The following is a 23,693-nucleotide window of genomic DNA, read 5'->3' as shown; positions in this document are numbered from 1 at the left end:
GTTGTTGCACTTGTTTGGTATGGATATGACTGATAAAATGAATAGTCTGCGATTGCATGCCACGATGGGCACGACTCCGTTGGAGTTGATAAAATTCCTACAGCTATTTGGGTTGATTGCGGAGGTGGTTAAGTGCTGTTTGTCGCCACGAAATGACATTGGCAAAAGTTCCGGCATCTCGGACCAGGGCCGGTTATATGTGACGGTGCGGTGCCGTAGGGATAACCTGTGGCGCTCCATACGTTGCGGTTCCTTGTTCGAGAAGTCTTTTGTTATAGATCGTCTCACAAAGTTTTTGCGCGCATGATACTGGCGTGATTGAGAGGAGTGTGATGGACTGGTTTTCGTTTTGTCGTGAAGTATGTTCTGAGTTTATTAAGTACAGGGGCAGGTTGGGTGGGCCTAGGGTTGTGGTGGAGGTGGACGAGTCACAGTTTTTGAAAAGGAAGTCTGTGAGGAGTAAGTCTGTCTGTGGTTGGTCTGTGTCGGGGGGGGGGGGGGGGGGTGTTCGGAATGTGTTCTTAGGGTTGTGGAGGAGCAGTCTAAGGTGGAATTAGTGGGGTTAATTGGCGAGTTTATAGAACCGGGTTCCACTGTAGCAGGGGGGGAGGGGGGGGAAAAGTGTGTTGGTTTGTGATTTAGTTCTGGAGGATCTATTTTGTTGCAGTTTTTGTTGAGTTTTAGTGTGTGATTGAGATTTTTTTATTTTGCATTTGCTTTTTGTTTATGGGTATTTTATTTTGGGTTGAGGGGGGAAGTTGGGGTGGGTGGGTAGGGTCTTTCTTTTGGTTGTGTATTTTTTTGGTGGTTTGTGTGTGCGCGTGCGCACTTGTGTGTGCATTGGCCGACCTAGGTTGCGGTGCTGGAACTTTGTTGTGGTAAGTTATTTTTCTTGTTTTTAATGTATTTGTTGTGTTGGGCTCAAGGGAAGTGTTCTGTTTCAATGTGTGGGTGTGGCATTCCCATACAGCTCAACAGCAGATCCCTATCCTACAAATTGGAATCGAACACATCCCTTGATCCATATAACTCAGCAGCAACTCCCGATATCGGAACACCCACAGCCACAACCACACGTTGGAATAGCCACACCCACACATTGGAACAGAACACTTCCCTTGAACCCAACAAATACACTAAAAACAAGAAAAATAACTTACCACAACAAAGTTCCAGTGCCGCAACCTAGGCTGGCCAGCGCGCACACACACACACACACACACACACACACACACACACACACACACACACACACAAAAAATACACAACCAAAAGAAAGACCCAACTCACCCACGGGTAAAGGGAAGTGTCCGATTCCAGAGGATTTTTGCGTTTAGTAGAATTTGGAGGGTTTTGTGTCGTCAGTTTATGATTCCCCCCCCCCCCCCCCCCCCCCCTCCTGTCGTTTTGTGTGGTTTGGTATGTTGGTGTGTGTGTGTAAATTTGTTTATGTTTACTTTGTCCCCAGCCAAAAACCCCCTATTTCCCACGCTTGTCCCGTTAGTTTCATTAGGATTTCTGTGGAACGTGTGTGTTTTGGTTTTTCAATGTATTTTCATGTTTGTTGTCATGTTTACGTAATGATGTCGTAGATGCCATGTTGGAGTCTTAGTGCGTGGTCGTTTCCGCCATATTTGTGATGTCGTGGGTCAAAGCAGATGGGTGTTCGGATGCTTCTGTATTTCTCGAAGTAGACGCCTGGTATTGGCAGGATCAGTATTCCCCAGTTTTGCCTTCTCAAACTCAGTTGCAGTATGTGACTGCAGGAAGCAGTATATCTACATCTATATCATATTCTGCAAGCCACCAAATTGTGTGTGGCAGAGGGTACTTTCAGTACCACTATCTGATCCCTCCAACCCAGTTCCACTCGTGAATAGTGCGGGGGAAGAATGATTGTCGGTAAGCCGCTGTATTAGCTTTAATTTCTCGAATTGTCTCCTCGTGGTCAATACGCGAAATATATGTGAGAGGAAGTAATATGTTGTTGGAATTCTCCTGAAAAGTGCTGTCTCAAAATTTCAATAGTAACTCTCTCCGTGCTGCACAACACCTCTCTTGAAACATCTGCCAGTGGAGTTTGTTTAGCATCTCGGGTAATGCTCTCTCACCAGCTAAACGATCCTGTGACGAAACACACAGCTCTTCATTGGATCTTCTCTATCAGTCCTCCCTGATAGGGATCCCAGATAGATGAATAATACTCAAGAATTGGGCGAACAAGTGCCTTATAAGCCACTTCTTTCATGGATGAGTTACACATCCTTAAGATTCTTCCAATGAATCTGAATCTGGTGTCTACTTATTGCATGTCTGTTTATATGGTCATTCCATTCAAGGTCGCTCTGGGATAGTTACACCTAGATATTTTACAGCAGATGCTGTCTCCAGCTGTTTGTCACCAATAGTATAGCTGTGCAGTAGGGTATATCTTTTCCTATGTATGCGCAATATGTTACATTTATTTATGTTCAGGGTCAACTGCCAGAGTCTGCACCATTTATCAATTCTCTGCAGGTCGTTCTGCAAATTCTTACTATCTCCTGATATTGCTACTTTGGTATAGACAACTGCTTCATCTGCGTATACCCATAAAGAGCATCCGACACTTTCTACTAGTATGTATCTGTTGATTAAGTTCCGTTAAGTGTGACGTGTTGAGTTGTATCTGCAAGAAAGTCTTGAATCCAATCGCAAGTCTGCTCCAATACTCCGCAAGCTCGTATTTTTTTCATTAAGCGGCAATTCGGGACAGTTTCGAATGCCTGCCTGAAATCAACGAACACGGCATCGACCTGAGTGCCTTTGTCCACTGTTCGTGGATCTCGTGGGGGAACAGAGCGAGCTTAGTTTCACAGGATCTCTGTTTGCGGAATCCTTGTTGATTTTTATAGATGAGGTGTTCTTTTCTGAGAACGTCAAAATTCTTGAACATAAGACATGTTCCATGGTTCTACAACAGATTGACATCAATGATGTAGGTCCTTAATTGTGTGGATCTATCTTATGGCCTTTCTTAAAAACTGGAATGACCTGCGCGTTTTTCCAGTCATTTGGTACCTTTCGTTGCTCAACTGATCTACGATAAATTATTGCTAGGATGGGAGCAAGTTCTTTCGCATAATCTTTATAGAATCTTATACGTATCTCGTGGTCCTGGAGCCTTTCCACTACTAAGCGATTGTAGCTGGTTTCAATTTCGTGATTGGTTATCTCAATATCTGCCATTTCATCACATGCATGACAATCGAAAGGAGGGACGGTCTTAAGATCTAACATTGTGAAACAACTGCGGAAGACCGAATTCAGTATTTTGGCCTTCTATCCGTTATCTTCTGTTTCGTTGCCTGTGGGGTCACTGAGAGAATGAATAGATGATTTTCACCCACTTATTGATTTTACATACGACCAAAATCTCCTAGGGTTTTTACTCAGGTCAGTAGACAACGTCTTACTTTCAAAATCATCGAACGCTCCTCTCATTGCTGTCCTTACGCTCAATTTCACTTTCTTCAACGTTTGTTTGTCAACTGGGTTCTTGCTTATTTTGAATCTGAGGTGAAGGACTCTTCGTTTATGTAGCGCTTTTCTAATGTGACTATTAAACCGTGGTGGATCTTCCCCATTCCTTAAAACCTTACTCGGTACATACTTGTCTAGGGCGTATTGAACGATACCTTTGCATTTTTTCCATTTGTTCTCCACATCTTCGTCCTTGTCACCAAATGTTTGATGCTGACTGCTGAGATATTCTGAAATTTGTACTCTGTCACCCATGCTGAGTAAATATATCTTCCTACCTCTCTTAATATTCCTTGTAGGACCAGTCGTCATAGATGCTGTCGAAGCCTTACGATCACTGATACCTTCCTCTACATTAACTGATTCGATAATTTCAGGTCTAAGACATTACCTTCACGAGTTGGTTCTCTAACCGTCTGCTCAAGGTAATTTTCGGACAAGACATACAGAATAATGCCACATGATTCCCTGTCTCTGGCACCAGTTTTGATGGCATAACACTGCCAATCTATACCTGACAAGTCGAAGTCGCCCCCTATTACAACGGCACGATCAGGAAAATTACTAATTATATTCTGCAAGTTGTATTTAAAGGGCTCTACAACTACAGATCCTGACCCAGGTGGTCTATAAAAGCATCCAATCACCATTTTAGACAATTCTTTGATACTCAATTTCACCCAGATGAATTCACATTCAGAATTGGTGATAAACTCGCTAGATTTTATCGAATTTTTTACTTCAATAAACACACCACCACCACTGGCGACTAACCTATCCTGCTGATAAACGTTCGAGTCTGAACTTGGAATTTCGTTGTCATTGATGTCTGGCTTGAACCAGATTTCTGTTCCCAATACTATCTATGCATTATAATCTTCAGTCTCTCTCTCTCTCTCTGTTCATTTAGTCAGTTCCAACTCTTCGTGACCTCATGAACCAAATCACGCCACTTTTTCGTGTCTTGCACTTTCTCCCATAGACCTTCCAGGTTGGAACACATTGCTTCTGTGATGCCATCGATCCATCTCATCCTCTGACGTCCTCTTCTTCTAGTTCCTTCAATCTTCCCCAGCATTAATGTTTTTTTCCAGCGAGGCATGCCTTCGCATTGTGTGCCCAAAGTAGGTCAGCTTTTGTTTTAACATTAGACCGTCCAGGGAGAATTCTGGTTTTATTTGCTCCAATATTGATCTGTCGGTTCTCTTTGCAGTCCACGGAACTTGTAAGAAGTTTCCTCCGACACCACAGTTCGAAGGAGTCGATTCTTCGCCGTTCGGCCTTTCTAATGGTCCAGGTCTCACATCCGTACATCACAACTGGAAAGACCGTAGACCTCACAACGTGGATCTTTGTTGCTAGTGTTATATCTCTGGACCTTATAACCTTATCGAGGTTTGACATTGCCTGTCTACCGAGCAACAGGCGTCTCCGGATTTCGTGGCTGCAGTCGCCGTCAGCAGAGATCTGGGAACTGAGATAACTGAATGTGGTTACTACCTCCGTGGTTTCTCCTCCTATATCCCACTAATTGGTAGGTGTAGTTGCCATAATTTTCGTTTTCTTCACATTCGGCCTAAGATCGGCCTTTTCACTTTCGTCTTTCACCTTCAGCGAGAGTGTTCTCAATTCTTCTTCACTTTCTGCCAACAGGATCGTATCATCCGCGTACCCGAGGTTGTTTACATTTATTCCAGCTATTTTAATTCCTGTTTCTCCTTCATCTAGCCTCGCATTCCTCATGACGTGTTCTGCATACAGATTGAATAAGTACGGTGACAGTATGCAGCCTTGCCGGACCCCTTTCTGAATCTTTCGTTGTTCCGTACGTAGTTCTCACCGTGGCTTCTCGGTCGAGGTATAAACTCCGTATCAGAAGAATGAGGTGATCTGGTACACCCATGTTTTTCAGTACGTTTCATAATTTGTTGTGATCGACGCAGCCAGAGGCTTTGACGTAATCGATAAAGCAGAGGTACACACATCTGTGGAATTCTCTTGCTTTTTCCACAATCCACCGAATGTTCGCAATTTGATCTCTAGTTCCTCTTCCTGTCCTAAATCAAGCTCGTTCTTGTGGTAGCTCCCGATCTAGATATTGGTGAAGTCTATTTTGTAATACTTTCAACATGACTTTGCTAGCATGTGAGATAAGTGCGATTGTTCGGTAATCTGAGCATTCTTTAGAACTTCTCTACTTTGGAATGGGGATGAATACTGATCTTCAGTAAGCAGTACTAATTCTGGGACCTTTCCTTCGATGCTCCTGCAGTTTACTAAAATCGTATTAATCTTTTCTATCTCTGATCTCGTGAGGCACAGTACCTGATAACGTCATAAAGATAACTACAGAGCAAGAGATACAGAGTAACACATACTGAAACACCACACAAAATATTTATGTACATGTTTTCTCTTGACAACGAGAAAAAATTTCTCGAAATGCGTCGTGCTAAGCATGAAAAAATACGTAACTAGTGCAGTATTTCATTATTTAAATAATGAATGACAGCTGCAGAAATTAAAAAACGCCGATTATGACATATGAAATTGAGCCAAATGTTCCTATTTCCCAGACAGTTATCGGTTTGTTACATCAGCGGTTTTTATTAGATAATACACCTTTATTATATGTACATGTATCATCTGGGAGAAAACTGGGGAATTTTATAGAATTCCAGGAATTTTTCATTGTTTTAGTTTTCAGTTAGATTTTTGTAATTCTGACTGCTAAGAACCATTACTCTAACAAAGGATATTACTGTATCCCGCTACTGCAGAATAATACTTCAACACTAAAACATAAACGAGAGGGAAAAAGAAGAAAAATAACTTGAATTGTAAAGGAAATGCGCCATATACAACAAACGCACATAGTCCTCATGCATGCGTCTGCCAACAGCAAATGTGTCAAAGGCTTTAGGAAGACTATGCAATACTCCATAACAACAAATTCCCTCCCATGAGCGTGAAGTCACAACTGTTCACATTTGATTCATGTTAGCAGTTACGAGCGGGCTCATGCGCATGTGTAGTTGAGTCACGTTTGAGCAGTAGATTCTCCTGATTCTAGCTACAGGAATGTGGCAGTTGGCTGTGCCAGAAGTTGCAGCAAGCAGCTAGACGCTACTGGGAAAAGGGGGGGCGCCAAATTCATATTCTCGAGGGAAAAAAACTTGTTTCACAAAGCACCTAGCATCCAGTGCACGTTGATCTATCGATCATTTATATGATTTTGAAACACATCCCTGTTGGCTTTTCAACATTTTTGAACACATTTTAAATTCATTTCTGAGTGAATCTTAAGTTGATTTTTGAATGCGTGCATAGCCTACGTGATGTCTCTGTCAGGAGAATCCTCATCGCATCTAGAAATAAACTTTTCGCAGACAAAAGGGAATGGGGCTATACGAGCTGAGCGGAGTAAAGCTGAATGTATGAATGCCAATCACTGTTCTATTATGTGATTGATTGGGTTTTCAAATGATAGCTTTGTTATAATTACTAGCGAAATCCATAGATTCAGTCTACCAAAATGGAAATAAACGACTACAGGAATAACAAGTCAGAAAGATCACATATTATCTTCTCGTTGTATCCAAGAAAATGAAATTTTGACAGTAAATTTTTGGCCAGATCGCTACACCAGTGAGGACCAGTTGTACAGTCCCCAGCTAGTAGCTGCTTAAGTTCTATTTTGGAAGTAACGCAGAAAACGTTTTTTACAAATATGTAACAACGCCTAACCACAGAATAATCGCGGGGTAACTAAACCGGTGATTCTGGCAGGGTTAGTGAAGTTAATCGGCGAACAAATTTTGACAGTGGCAGGAATAGCTGCAGAATTGGTGATGACTCGATTGTTAGAACGAGGAAGCAGAAGGAACGGGGACATCACACAAATTATGGAACGGTAAGACGATTCCAAATTTACATAAAAATTTCGTAATACTACTACTCAGTCTCATGCTTGAGAAACTGGTGGGTTTGAATGAAATGTGAAGCTATTTCCTAACATAAAGCTTTTTGCTTGTAGTAGGCCTAATAGGCATTTGATATTGGTACTTCATGAATTATATTCTGTTGTGTTATAAGAATGACCAGTCTCACTTATTTGGTGTGTGTTACAAAATTGCTGCAATATTAGAAAGGCCTATTTTCTTTTATCTAGCATACAGTGACAAAATAGATGTCATCTGATTGAGAAAACACACCAGTCTTAGGTATTATTTGTATTAACAGCTTTTTCAGTATTAAATAACGAAATTTCAATTTTTCATGTAGCAAAACGTTTGACGAACTTTGGTGAGATAATATATTCTTCCGCAGAATGGAAAGCAAGCCATGTAAAGCTGTAGCAAGATTAGAGAGAGAAAAATGCTAGGAGGTAAGGATTGAATAAATGGGTACTTTCTTGCTTGTCTCTTGTCTATATTGGTTTTATGTACCCTATATTTAATTTTATGTCACACAAAACAGCAAGTTACTAGCTAATAGACAGTAAAGAGTGCAAATTTTCTGAAGAGTTGTTCTTCCGATTACAAATAATCCGATCCGCTATTAATGGCAAGTTTTTTTTTAAAAAAAAGAAAAATTCAATTTCCACTGTCCTGAATATAGTTTGATGGCATCGCTTACAAAATATACACGTTTCAATTCCGCAGAACGAAATACAGTGACGTGCGATAGAAGAATGCTGTATGAAGAGGCGTGGCACTGCACTTCTCGGCACACTTAAGTCCAAATAACATGTCTTAACATTTTCTCGAACACACATGTTTTGTGTTTCAAACTTCTCAGAATGATGTGCCCTACAAGATGCACATATTTTTGAAAATTTGATTTTTTTTTTTTTTTTTAGTATTGACCCGGTTCGCAAATATCATAGATCTGGGACTGATGCGCAGAGCAGCCTTAGTTATAGTGGGTAGTCTCCACGTGACCCGTGTTTACTTTTAGTGATTTTGCTGTTTCCCCTTCGTTTACTCTCATGTCAAATGAAAACAAAATGGATATCTGTGGCTGGGAGGTATCAAGTGAATTAAAATACATTCACATAATTATGGAAGGCTAAAATACATTATTAGTTTCAGATTTCATTTTGTTTTCACCTTTCTGACAATTAAGCTTTAATCGCCTTGCAGAACAATTCAGTTATTTTTGTCTATGTGCTAAAGAAATTGGGCTTTTATTAACCCTTTCCGCAGAGGCAGTCAATGTATTCGTAATGAAATTTTTAACTCCACGGTACTGGCCAGTTTCAGCTGTTCGCTGCGTTTCAAGTGCACGTTGTCATCTGCTAGCATGTATGGCATTAATATCAGGTCGAGGTTTTCTTCATTGGGAATCTGGACATTCGAAGTTGCACTTTAAAAATGCACACACTTTAGTATGGTTCACGAAATTCTGATGCTCTTGGAGTACCCTGTGATGTCTTGCTGCTTTTACAACATAATGTAAGATCTTTTAGTGTTTTACATGTACATACATACAGGCTTCCTACGTCATGGTAGCTGCTCAAGCGCGGTGTCGCCTGTTACCTGGCGCTCTCTGGCAACTGCTGAAACGAACCTATTTCGAACAGGTCACAGAAAAATATTGCGAATGCTGGTTTGAAAAGCGTTACTTTCAAAGTAAACATCCTTTAACGTAAGTTGGACTATGCTTGAGAATGTACCATGAATTTCTTAAATCAGACAGCGTTTGATTCTCATTTAAAAATCAACTCTTTGATGACGAGCCATTTAGAAGAATTTCGAACCCTGAAGATCAGACATTTATGTCATTATTAAAAAGTTTACTGGCACATTTGTGTGATATATCTTAAAGTGTAAAACACGCAAAAAAATCAACATTATGTGCTAAAGATTAGCTTCTCTTGCAGCTTATTAATCTTAGAGACCAATCCTATATGTGGAAGCTTTTCTTTTTTGTAGCAAGACTGTGTATATTAATTTAAACCATTAACTTGTGTGTTACCACTACTTAACAATGATGTTGCTATTGGCGGACTACATGACATGACATGAGCAATGACTGGCTTACAAAAGCACATCGCAATCTCGATTTCAGTGATTCATAATGTAACATGCGGTGTTTGGTGGAATTCCAATGTATACTTTTGTAATACGAAAATATGCAGCGTACTTGTTGCTGCACATCAAAGATATTTCCAAAACATGTCTTTTTCCCTGAGTTTCGTTTTCTAAAGTGCCGGGAAATTCTACGCCCATGTCCAAAACCATAACCATTCAAAGAATTGATAAGTTTTGCAGTTCTGAGGAAAAATACATTGTCACTTAAGACGGAAAAAGTGTATTTTCACCTGGGAGAAAGTGTATTTTTAACCGGGAAATCTGAGAAAAATCCGGGAATTTTTTTTCCGTGTTCGCATATACACCCTGATCATACACAAAGTGTGAAAATACAATGGGGTATCCTATACATACCTTTTAGAGCTTAAAATTTTATTTTACATTTTTTTCCCAAGTCCCTTGAAAAGTGTAAAAGCTGGGTTTCACTGTGTTTTAATACATGGTTAGTGACATTGTAGATGCCTGTTCAGAGAGAGGGCCCATGTAGAACCTTATGTTCATAAGCTTGTAATGTAAGTACCCTCGTAGCATTCTAGGTTATAACCTCTGTACTGACACTCCCAAATGGTACATCCTAAAATATGAATGGTATCGTATTCACGTAAAATATCTTCCATACCAGAATATTGCTGCTTAGACAGTGAACGAACTTAATTTACTTCCGATATGATAGACGGGCAAAGTTTAAACCAGTAGTAAATCACATACTGGAGAAGTGTATGCCAAATAAGTGGATTAAGGATGGAAAAGATTCATCATGGTTGAACAACAAACTTTGGAGAATTCTGAGGAAACAAACTGTCGCACTCTCAGTGTAAAATAAGAACGCAAGATCAGTGCGCTAATAAGGGAACCGTACAAACTTTGCAATATCAGTTTGATTCATACTGACAGGATGTGTAGGGAATGACAGTGACTTCAACATATGTCAATAGGAAGATGTCACTCTTATCCGTTTTCGAGAAAACCATCATAGAAAATTTTATGTGTGTTTATATATTTTGTGTGGTCACTAGCACTTGAGAAGTCCACGGACAACCGTGTTAGCAAATAGTTCCAGGAGCGCGAGGTCCATTGATCGAATATCCCTGCCTGCAACCCGCCACCACCCTCCCCCTCTCCCCCTCTTTCCCTATTTTTATCATTTTCTACGTGTGGCATGTACAATGTGTGACCTGTGGAGTATTGTATGAATTAGGGCAATACTGATAGTATAAACATAAGAAACAATATTAATTGTAATGTACAAAACTTACAATGAACACTGAATTTTTGCATGTGCGTGGTTTTTTCAGTTTGTCCATTGCAAAACAAACTTGAGTTACATTTGTAAGCCGTTCTTGTGCAATTTCTTGGTTTACTGTATGTACCTGTTAGAATTACGTGGAAATGAAATAAAAGAAAGGGCACCAGATGCGCGATTCGATCAATGGACCTTCCACTTAAGAAACCAAGCACTTGCTAGCTTGGCTGCTGAGTCCTTGATTACTAGCATCCTTATGAAGTGTGTGAGCATGTGTAAAATTTCTGTTTACGTATTTTGTAGTTGTTGTCATGGCCTACACAACCTGTCAATATGAATCATATTGTTCGTAGGACCCTGTTTTAAGTGTAAAACTTCCACTGTTGTGCTTTAGGAAAATATCTTTTCGAGAACCACATGTAGAATGACATTGCCTGACCGTCACACAGACTTGTGCATGGAGAACATAGGAATAGATTTCTCTGGCACTGAAAAACAACTGAAAGAGTTGCAAGCAAATAAGTCCTCAGGTCTGGAGAGAATCCCAGTTTGGTTTTACAGAGAATATTCTTCAGCATTGGCGCTTTACTTGGATCATATTTATCGCAAATCTTTCGCCGTGTATATAAGAAGGGTAAAAGAACAGCCCCACAAAATTACGGACCCATATCCATAACATCAATATGCTGTGGAATTCTTGAACACATTCTAAATTAGAATATAGTAAATTTCCTTGAGACAGAGAAGCCCCTGTCCACAAATCAGTTCAGATTTTAATGCGTCACCCGTGGGGGAGCAAGCTTGACCTTTCCTCACATGTTATCCTGTCAACTATGGATGAAGGGCAAAAGGCAAATTCTATACCCTTAGATTTTCAAAAAGTGTTCAACAGAGTACACCTCTGCAGACTGTGTACAGAGGTCCCAGCATATGGAATGGGTTCTCAGATATGAAAGTGTTCAAAGCCTTCTTAAATGATAAGAAAGTAGTACATTGTCCTCTACAGCGGGTGCTCATCAGAGACGAGGGTATCGTCGTGAGTGCCCCATGGATGTGTGATACGACTGCTCTTGTTCTATACATATATAGAAGTGATCTGATGACGCTGTGATGTATGGGAAGTTGTTGTCGTTGGAGAACTGAAAATGACTTTGAGACAATTTCTAGTTGCTACGATGAATGGCAGCTTTTTCTAAATGTAGAAAAATGAAAGCTAATGCAGATCAGTAGGAAAAACTATTCTCTAATGTTCAAATACATTATTAGCATTGTGCTGCATGACAGGTTCTGAAATGATAGATAAAGCTTTTATGTCTCCTACTGACATGGAATACAATTTACTGCTGAGATCGTGTAATATGTTTGCAGCAGAGCTGCTGCACCTTAACAGGGCCCGTCATTTTGTTTCTCAGGCCTCCCTCCAAAATGTTTTAATATTTACTGATTTATTGAGTAGCTTGCAGGCTATAGACCAATGCTGTTCTCTTCACCCTTTGGCCTCTGCTATGCATGACCTTCTCTTTCCCCTTGGCCATGCTGCTGTGTGCTCCATTGCCACCCACTGGGTCCCAAGTCGCGTGGGCATCCCAGGGAATGAATTGGCTGACCATTTGGGCAGAGGGCAGATACTTACCCTACATTCCTTTCCATGATTTCACTTGCAGATATGCGGATAAGCACCAAATCTCTCTTTACCGAAAAGTGGAATGACATCTGGTGCGCTACTGCTCTCAGTAATAAACTCTGCAAGGAGACTACTGCAGTTTGGTGCTCTTCTTCCACTTCTCTCAGAAGGAGTCCACTGTCTTATGCCATCCACGCATCGGTCATACTAGGCACACCTGTTGTTTTCTCTTGTGTAATGAGCCACCCCCACAATGTGGTTGTGTAGCCAGACTGAAGGTAACTCATATATTGATGGAATGGCCCCTGATTTTGGCCCTTTGTACTAAGTACAGTCTTCCAGATTCCTTGTCTTTAATATTAGCAGATGATTCACAGCTGTTTGACTGGCTCCTCAGTTTCATGTGTGAGAATGGTTTTTATTTTCAGTTATAAGGTTTTGCTTCACTCCTGGAGCAGGGCCCGGATGATTGTGGTTGGGACCTCTGTTCATGTTTTTTAGGTTTGGGACCCACGACCTCTTCTCCGTGCAAATATCACTCTTTTGTCCCTTAGTTTTTCCAGATTTGGATTTGGCCTACCCTTTTATGCCTTCTGCTCTGTGTGCTTTTAGCGTCCTCACTTTATAGTTTCACCCTTTTGATTGGATCCTCCCACTTTTAACGGGCCGTCTATCTTACGCAAGTAACTTGTGAACTGCGGGACAGATGACCTCACTGTTTAGTCCCATAGTCCCGCTCAATCAATCATGCCCATTTAATATGTAGGCATAATGCAGCAAAGCTATATCAAATGGGATGAGTGTGTAAGGATTTGTTGTAGTAGGAAAGGCAAATGTTTAATGAGGGAATTTTACAAAAATTTTGCTCCTCTCTAGTGGAGACGACATATAGAACACTGCGGCCCATTCTTGAACACTGTTAGTGTTTGGAATACACAGGAGGTAGAATTAATAGAGGATGCTGAAAATGTTCAGAGGCAGGCAGTTAAATTTGTTACCAGCATGTTTTTTTCGGCTGGCGAGTATTATGGAGATCATTTCTGAACTCAAATGCGACACTCTGAAGAGAAGACGACATTCTTTTCCTGAAATACAATCGAAAAAATTTAGAGAATCAAAATTTGGAGCTGACTGTTGAACAGTTCTTCTTGCGCCAGTGTACATTTTGCATACAAGGGGAATATAGACAATTGTTTTTCCCTGACTATTTATGAGTGGAGCAGGAAAGGAAAGTACTAGTAGTGGTACAAGGTACCATGCACCATGCAGTGGCTTGCGTAGTATGTGTATAAATGTAGAGATTATTTAACTGAAAATGCTAAGTTATCTGCTTTGTAACAGTGAGACAACTACTACTAGTAAATTTAATAATGTTACAAAATCCAAATACTAAGAATCCATGGTACTCCTGTAATAGGGTCATTCCAAGTGACGGAATGTGACGTTTGGGAGATTTTGTTCATTCTGTTTTGTTACAAAAATAACACGTAAAACAAATTTTAGATGTTTATTTTATTTTTAACAGATAACTTTAATTATCTTGTTAACTGAAGTAAAAATATGAAGTAATTGTCCTGTGACGGAAAGAGATTCACACAAAACAAAAGATTCATCTGACTTCTGTGAAACTTTACAAATGTGTTGTCTCACAAGTTCAGTAATTAATCGCCACATATCAAGTAGTAATATAATAGTATGAAGAACTATATGGAGTTTATCGGTTTTTAATTTTTTACTTATGTTTCGGAAAGGGACTCCCATTTCATAAAATAATTACTTTACCAGTGTCACAGTGTCAGCATTCTTTATCAGAACTCACATTATGATATATAAGTTATGTCTACACAAGGAAATGAAGATCTGTGGCGATTATCAATATTAGGAACCGGAAGTGCTTTCAATACATCAGAAATTGTAACATGTGCCTTGTCATTGCTTTTGAATGCAAATTTCAAATCTGAGTTTTTGTCATAAACTTCACCACTACAAAACCACCTACTTGCGCATTTGAATGTACTTCCTGTGTTTCAATCTGGACACATGTGTCCATCATTAAATTAAAGTTGTAACTTTTTTTTTTTGACAAAGCATTCATGTTATTTGGGGACACAACTTCATTGCAGTTTTTAGAGTGTTGGGTATCACTTTAATGTCTTTAACACTGGCATCAAATTGTGACTTCTGTGGATCCACTTCATCTTTAGAGCAAAATATCATATATAATGATATTGACACTTTCTTGGCACACTAGTGAAAAGGACTCTGCATCGGTAACCAGATGTTTTCCCCTAGTACTGCATGCCATTCTAATCTCTTCAGTTCCCCTCCAACCCAATCGATGCTGCCCTTCCCATGACCTGTAGCTAGAAAGTTCCATCTTGACAGAACTTTGAGCTCTTCCAGGAGATGAGTTAAATTACAAAGAGAATAACGTTGTTTAAAGTGGCTTGCTGCACCATCTGAAAATTTTTTTATTGTTGATGCTTGATCACAGAAATCAGTCTTTGAAGGAACGTGTTGACAGCATATTTATCATGTGGTATTTCATCACTAACAGTTGCTTAACTTTGTGCCATTCAAGGACTTATTCAAGCAGCTGCTGTGAAGATTGTAATCTGTTGAGAGTTCTAGTATGCAGATTGAATTTCGTTTTCAAATCTGGCAGTGTAATTTTCAGCAAAATTTGTCTGTACTAAGATTTCTGTACCATTTACAGCACCTCTTCTTTCGTGGAAATATGTACCTGAGTTTTCCATCAAGTAGCAGTGTTTTAAGAACTGGGGTATTTTTACAAGTTCTTCAATGCTTCAGAGAGAGAGAGAGAGTTTTCCTTCAGCACTTTTCAATTTTTCCATCAGCAGTTTTCCAAATCATGCTAGGTCATTCATATCATCTGTTACAGAATTAAGCTGACTGAGCAGATTCCTGGTACCACAACTATCCCATGTGCTTGACATGCAGAATTTATTTTCAGGATTGCATGCTAATGTAGTGATTAATACTGATGATGTTTTAGGAATATCCTTCTTATGGTAGTGTCACAAGCAGCTGTGGTGAGGTATTTCACTGATTGGAAGGACAAATTTTTGGTCCCAGTGAAACGAATTTTGATTTCCCCACTTTCTTATCAGGGTTTCCCTTTTTAAATATTTGACATGCCTCTGAAATAGTGGTGTATATAAACCTCTTTTTGAAAATTTTCTTTTTCTTCATTCGCTGTTGTCACAGCATCCTTCTTCCCAGGAGCTTGCAGTGATATATCATCCCTTTGATAAAATTGCTTGATTAAATCATTAATCTCACACAGGGAATTGCTACTCTGTTCCTGTTTTATTCCTGGGGTTATAGACACACAATGAGCGTTGTTGAGACTATGGTCACACAGCGAATCTTCCTTGGACCTACAGGAAGTGACTTCTATGCCTTTTGACAGCTTTTGCTTTAGTTTGAGGGGTAGAATAACCAGGTGCAACATGAGGAGGTGAATGAAGTCTTGCATGCTTTACATTGTTTGTACGTGGCAGGTTCAATGTGGGCGCGGCTTTATATAAGTTCATGGTCCACATATATTGATCTATTACGGAATGGGACAGTTATTAAAAGCTTTCTCCAGCGCTGTGGTTTTTTGTTATTTGAGGATGGGTTGCTGTTGGACGTTTATCACATAAAGTACACTTATTATAAAACAGTGTGAATAAATATTAATTGTCTGAATGCAATACAAAAGATCCACTTTTTTCTGTGTTGGAATAGGACATACAAACCATGATAATTTAAATTCCAATGTGAGGTATAGTATGATGTAAAATTACAAGTAAGTTAAATCCAAAGTAGCTAAGAGTCTAAATGTAAGTAAAAAAAGATTAATTTTCAAAGTTATTCAAAACTTACCTGTAAGAAATCTTCCTAAAATGTTGCTGCCTAGACAGTTCTTTCAGTAATTGCTGTTACCTTGCAGTAATATAATAATAATGGAGATGTTGTTTACACAATTTCACAAATTTAGGTTTATTTTATGCCAAATTTAACACATGTCGACCTTCACTTACAGAAAAAATTTCCCTTCTTGTTTTAAGTTTCCATGGAAAGGCCCAATAGTTCTAGCAGGCACGCCTTTCAAAGATAATATAACATTGTTCAAAGTTTAATGCACTGGATGGTAACAATAATGACATAACATCATCTAAATGGCATTCTTTTCATATTAGTAAATGATGTATTTAATAGTAATACCTGGTTTATAGACGCTGGTTTAGAATGCAGGTATGGAGATTTGGAAGGTTTTTGATGCAATGATATGTTATTAACATCGTACCCGGTATTTTTAAGAAGGTGTCATTTGGGTGAGTGTAGATAAGGTTATGGTCTCAAACACTAGAAGGAGAAGTGAATTGCATGATGACGAAGTTGTATTTACATGTTGTATTATTGCTAATGAGATGTTCAGCTTTATATTGTTGTTACAAGTGGAATGTTGCGTAACTCTTTCGTGTGTATTATTTATTGAAGCGAATCGTAAACTCGGCCCTAGTGGAGCGTGACGAGGTACGGCCAGGCCCGAGTTCAGAGTAGTGTGCTTTCTTACCTGGCTGTGCAAGCACGGAACATGGTTGTAGAAAATTATTGTTATTAACATCAGTGAATTTATTGATGATGAGGTGTAAACAGTGACATGCAGATTGGCAAAAAAAAAAAAAAAAAATCAATGAACATGCAATTGGATGCTTAAAGCCGAGTCAGTTGGTCGTTGTACAAGTTAGGGCAAGAGGCAAACAATGCTGAGATAAATAGAATTGAGGTACCTAAAACACACCATCATTGATTTTTAGATTTTGTGCACGTGTGTACATTGCCTGGCTTATACTGATTTGATAGTGAACCAACTTTATCTATACCTGTAGGCACACGCTGCATGTATGAATGTTCATGAAAAGGTGTTTCACCAGTTTCTTGGATATTCATTTCCATTGGCCCCATTGCACAAAGCATAGTTTTGTTGCTCTGTTATCTGGGGTTGACAACATAATTTAGTTTCTACATCATGTATGTACAGGGCCGGCGCAAGCCCAAGTGCCGCCCCATGCGAGCTGCTAAATTCGCTTTCAGTATTCAGAAGCCTTTGATGATAGGCGTTGACAGTTCATCAACTCAGACCCTCGGAATACACGATCCACTTTTTATGTGAATTTAAATGCTTGGTAGACTTCCCATGACTTTCAAGATATGAAGCAAGGTGCCACCAGTCGCTTATACCGTTCTTTGCAATTTTTACTGTAGATGACGAAAAAAGTTTGCAACAAAAGCAGAACACAGCATACTTCCTCTTTGAGTACACCATCCAATGTCTATCTGCTTCTTCTTCAAAGAATAGCTGTAGTGCACAGGGCTGAAACGCCGGTTGTGCGCGTTTTTAGGGCATTCTTCAGCTTCCTTAATGAGCTCGGGAGGACCTCGCATGACCAAAGTCGTTCAAATGCAGTCGGTAATAATTTCCGCCCATCTTCTGGGATCTGAGTCAGTTGTGTCTTCCAGTTTAGGCTCGCCTCCAATCCTTTCTCCGGTGGTGAGTACCTCGGCCGATGTTCCTCTGGGATTTTCGGAACAGGTCACCTAATTTCAGTTCTGATGTATGTTTTGATCTCGGAGCTTTTGTCACAAAGCAGGTCTTGAGTCTAGACGAGGTCTGTTGAACATGTGGATGGCCCACTGTCAGCATGGCTACTGTATGCGGTGGTCGTAGTACTGTGTTCGTCAACTTTCTGCTCATGTCCTGAAGATAAAGATGTAGCTGCAGCAGCTCCACTAGTTTCTGTACTTTCAGGATCTATTGTTCCACCCTCGCCGCTGCTAGGTCGTTCTCTCTTTGGCTTGAAATATCGTTGTAGTGCATCCTTTTGCTTCTTATCGTCATCTTCCTTCAGCGCCCGTCTTTTCCTATATTCACTGCCATACAGTCTTTTTCTATCGTCGGACATGTTTCGATCCAGCCTGTAAAGAACAATTACGTGAAACTAACTGTTGATGTCAATGTACTAACTTTGTTTGCAACACACTTCGCAGACAATTTCCTGATATTCCATTGCATGTAAATGGAAAATTATATTACTGTAGGATACACTGTTCAGGAGATGAAGTCATAAGAATTGAGCCGCTTGAAATTGAATTTCAGGCCGAATTGCACTACAGACGCAGGTAAAACAGTCAAAAAGAGTGGGGCGGAAGACAAAGGAGAGGGGAAGAATAAGGAGATGGAGTATAATAATAATGCAATAAATGCACACCCAGGCATCGACAGGTACTAATGCTAGTCGAAATATATTAACTCACTGCACTACGGTTGTTCATTTCAAAGAACTGACACTCGACATCTGTCGTAATTTTCATGTGTCACTTCTTTCCTGTCTGATTATGGAATAAGGGCTAACAAATTAGTCATAGCCATATCACTTCACCTTTCCTCACTTTATTTTCATTGTAGCTATTGGGATGACGCGTGCTTATTTGCCGACTTGTCAATTTTTGAAGTAACAGATCATAAGAAAAATAAATTTTCCTATTCTGTAACCTTGAAGTAGAAAAATTCTAACTTACGAGTAATGTGCTTGCGCAATACTAATTGTACGTTATATGAAAAGTACTTACCTATTACACCCCAAGTTGCAAGAAATTTTGTCGCATCAATTCTTTTGTTCTTACGAAATGCAAAAAAGTGCTTCTGACAAATCTTGACTCCCTTGGCCAACTACCGAAACGAATTCTGTAGTTTTCATTGCAGAGAACGCAACAATACCTATTGCCTGGAAAGGCGAAGTGGTGATGCGGCAGTACCAGGAACTAGGTCATGTGACAAGGTACAGCGAGGCTATGGTTAAACTAGTGCCCAAGAAGTAGAAGCAAGAAGCTCACAATAAGTATGTGATCGAAGATATTGATAAATGTATTATCAGGCAGCAATTTCTATGGCATTACGAACAATAGAAAGAAATACGACCTTTGCAAATCTGCACAACTTTTGTCAAACAGAAAAGAGCTTCAAAGCTAGCAAGGAAACCCTTAGAAGCAATGTTCTGTTTATGGATTTTTGTTTTAGAAGGTGTCAAAATTGAAGTTTTGTTTTGTGCGTTCAAGAGGGCATTGTTGCTAAAAGACCATACTTTCTCAAGTTTTCATCAGAATCAAAGCGTCCAGTATTTTACTAAGATGAAAGATGGATTCACATACATTATACAGTAAATAAATGTTGGCAGAGTGATAGTGGGCAAGTAGTATTGTCAAACAAAAGTGCTGGTCAGGGTTAATTGTTATTCATGCAGGCAGAGACAGGAGTTTCATGGCTCAAAAACCAAAGCGTCCGACTATCACTCAGATACGGATAGCAAAAATTTTCAAAAATACATCGAAACCCAACTTATGCCAGGCTTATTAGCAATGTATTTATCCCTTGTAATTACTCGCAGCATATTTACCCATTCAGAATACTTCTAGCCATTGTAGGTGTTGGACATGATTGACTGTAGTAATGTTCAACCATTTTTTTCCATAATGCAGGAAGAATAGAACACTCGGAAACTGCCATTGAAGCGCTTAGCAAAATTGCTTCCTGCTTAACATGTAACCACAGTATTGAACATTGCATTCGAATTTCCAAATTAGATTTCATCTTTTGCAAAATTAGTTGTGAGTAAACGCATGGCGCGTAACAGGCTGGCAGCGCTCCACACATAAGAATACTGGTGTGTAAGCCAGACTGCTTCCCCCTCTCTGTTCCTCCGGTGTAAACATGGTGGTGCTGCCACAGTGGCGAGGAAGAAATTAGTCCTCCTCCCTCCCCTTGTTCAACAGGGGCGGCTGGCAGGTAGTCGAGGCGCCATGCCACAGTTCCCGAAGCTGCTCCCTCTTGGGCATGAATGTTGAGTTTATCCTTAAAAAACGGAGGGGGGGGGGTAAAAAAAACGGGGGGGGGGTTAGATTTGCCACCCCTCAGAAAGTGCCGCCCCGTGTGGCCGCACATTTTGCTCGTGCCTTGCGCTGGCCCTGTGTGTGTGTGTGTGTGTGTGTGTGTATGTAGTAGTAGTAGTAGTAGTAGTAGTAGTAGTATTTTCAGAGATAATTGTCATATTATCCCCAAATCACATATTGTACTTAATGAAAATGATAATACTGAGGACCTTCAAGTGTTGTAGTAGGTCATAATTGTGTGTGTTTGTATTTAGTATCTTCCTTTGTGTGCCAATTCCAGTTCCACATTAATTACAAACTTTACAAGTTTCAAACGACACTGTGTCACTATAGTTTAATTCTTTTATCTTGGCGGCTCGCGCATGCCCGCCCAGACGCGGGAGATTGCTGTGTTGCCAGTTGCACACGACGCACGTGCCAAGAGAAGCAGCGCCATAGTATAGCATAGTTCGCAAGCTTACGTTTAGGGGTGAGCGCGCAATTCATAAAGTAAAGCCATCACGGTCGCAATAACCCTTTTGCTGCTACAAAGACGTGCTCCCTGCATTCCCTGCTGTGCGCGATTTTGTCACTGCACTGCTCGCCTGTGTGCAGACACATGGTGTTCCGACTGCTTTGACACTCTTATCATTCGATTCCACAAAAACTATTTGGCCCAAAAATGTGATTTTTACACATCTTCTTGACTGATACCTTCTCCCCATAAATGACTTAATTTTGTTTCGATGTTCAACACAATTATTATGCAGCATTAAATATAGTAAACCATTGCACGAAATTTTGAAGAGTTTGCAAGGGTAAAAGTCAATAGAGTATACTTTCCGTATGGTCGATTTTAGTTGCCACAATGTTAAGAATGAAATGTGGACAAGATACCTAAATTTCATATAACATTTACTGTATAACAATATCTCGTTTAATTTAAGTACCACATAGGTGTCGTATGTAATATTGAGAAATATTCCATCTTTTGCGACTGTAACAAAAGTTTTATTCACACCGGACACGTTTGGCTTTATTTTAAAGCACTTCAATCAATCAAAAGGAAGTAGACAAAATACATTAAACAAAACTGTGGACTTACAAAAATATTAGGACTTGAATATCCCGTCTATCAGTGAAGTGAAGTGCTCTGAGCTATGTCAAATATAATTTTTATGTGTGACACACACAAACATCATTTATTTGCTAAAACACTGATCGGCCAACACAAACGTTGAATATTGTGTTACCGTAGCACAAAACTACGAAAGGTGACTTGGCAATGGAGGAGGCAAAATACTGTCCACTGAAGATGCTTCAAAAGAGAGAAACGCGTCTGGTCTAAATAAGTCGCTTACTACAGTTGCAGAAGAGGAATATATTTCAATACCATTGGTAAAACTGCGACTGTGGAACAAAAACAATAAAGAGAACATGAGTACCATTGTGTATGTGCCATACCTTTCAAAAAATTGCATCCAAACGAATAAAATTCGTGAAGTAAGACACTTGGATAATGTTTTTAAATGAAGAAAATATTCAGCACCTTAACCCATAACCTCTCACTTAGTAGTCCGACACCCTAACCGTTACGCTAACGGAACTCGTCTCACAATATAACTCCATGAGGACTCTAATATGTCACGTAAAATACTGACAAACACAGTTGGTATGACTATGAATTACTCACGCTTCGTCGAAGTACAATAGGATATAAACAATTACCGCTGTTCTTTATTGCGAAAAAGCGGTTCGTGAGATTGATACAAACACCTTTCCTTGCTATCGCCTGAATCAGGAGTCTTATTGCTTGTTTGGTTTAATTAATTAATAGAATATGAAACAATTAGTATAAAGAATGCTTTTTCCAAACTCTCTATAAAAGAAAGTGTGCTATCAAGACATTGGTTTTGTTCTATTACTTTATTTATGACTGAACATTTCTAAAACTGAAGACACTCGTCCGTGCTCTGCACTGCAGTCGAGATCTGGCAACGTCATTCTCTGTTCATTGGCTGACTGTGTTTTGTGACTTCAGATGCGCAGAACGAACCTAAACTCGGCCGCCAACATAAATGACGCGCACTATAGCCTATCATCAGGGGTGGCTACTTACCTTACCTGTGGCAACTGCAAACTTACAGAGTGACTAGTAATTAACATCAATGAAGAAGTGCTATTTTAAACATAACATCATTGAACTGAACTGTTTTATTACAGAATGAGAAATTGGAAGTTACAGTTTGATGTGCTTCTATGATAATGTACTTTTGTTGTGAGCTGTTTAATCTGGCAGAGAAGCGAGTGCAGTTCACGTAAGTTCACAGAAATGTTCATCAGCTAAACAGCTCTATATTTATATTTGATAAACTTCAGTGTTGAGTAGTCATTCACACATATGAGTGGTCCAAAAAATATATAGATCAGTGACTAGGCACTCTCTCTTGTTAACAAATATTTTTCTTCTGGAACATTATTTGAAAATTCAGCAGTTGGATAGCCATTACGTTTCAGGCCCTTCAGTTCTCTGTCCTCTTGAAGTTCCAGTAGGTCCAACTATACAGCTGCTGAATCTTTAATCATTGATGGTGAAATGGGACATCCATCTTCCAACACATCAATAAGCAAAGGACTTTGCAAGAATGAAAATGGAGGTTTAAGTGCTGTCATATCACTAAACCTGACATTTATTTCTTCATCAAGGACAGACATTTTACTTAAACAATCTTGTGTTTGCACCTGAACGAAAGGGAGTCTTTCAGTAGTTTTCTTCAAGCATATGAAATGAACAAATGTTTTAGTCTCAAGGTCTTTTCGAGAGAGTCTTAATTTTTGTGAAAGCTGAACACAGACTGCAGTAAATCAGAAATAAGTTTTTCGCTTCCTTGTAACAATGTGTGTAGTTTTTGTAAATGCTGAACATCATTAGTAAAGAAGACCTTATCTAAAAGCCACTGTGGCTCATTAAACTGAGGGAACTTCATCATTACTGATTACTAGTATGAAAGATTTGAACAGTTTGATGTGTTTTGGCATTTGAGCAAATTTAGCTCAGGATTTTTGGTACCACCTGCATAACATGTGGATATTGAATATATTTAGAAGCTAAATATTCTGTATGAGTAATGCAGTGGGATACAATCTTCCCAGTAGGCAGTGAATATTTCACTAAAATACCATCCAGAATTTCTGTAATGTACAACCTCTTCAGTGTAACAAGGTCTATGAGCTCTTTCACCGCCTTTAAATCATTTAATAAATGTCTTAC

General features: G+C 39.6%; 1 protein-coding gene across 4 annotated transcripts in view; it reads left to right on the top strand.

The window, feature by feature from the left end:
* LOC126106893 (uncharacterized) overlaps window positions 1-23,693 on the top strand; it is a 206,511-nt gene that overhangs the window by 22,812 nt on the left and 160,006 nt on the right. The gene's annotated exons all lie outside the window — the stretch shown is intronic.

Source organism: Schistocerca cancellata, chromosome 10, assembly GCF_023864275.1.
Source record: "Schistocerca cancellata isolate TAMUIC-IGC-003103 chromosome 10, iqSchCanc2.1, whole genome shotgun sequence".
NCBI lineage: Eukaryota > Metazoa > Arthropoda > Insecta > Orthoptera > Acrididae > Schistocerca > Schistocerca cancellata.
The sequence above is the reverse complement of the archived record's forward strand: the minus strand, read 5'-3'. Positions and strand labels throughout refer to the sequence as shown.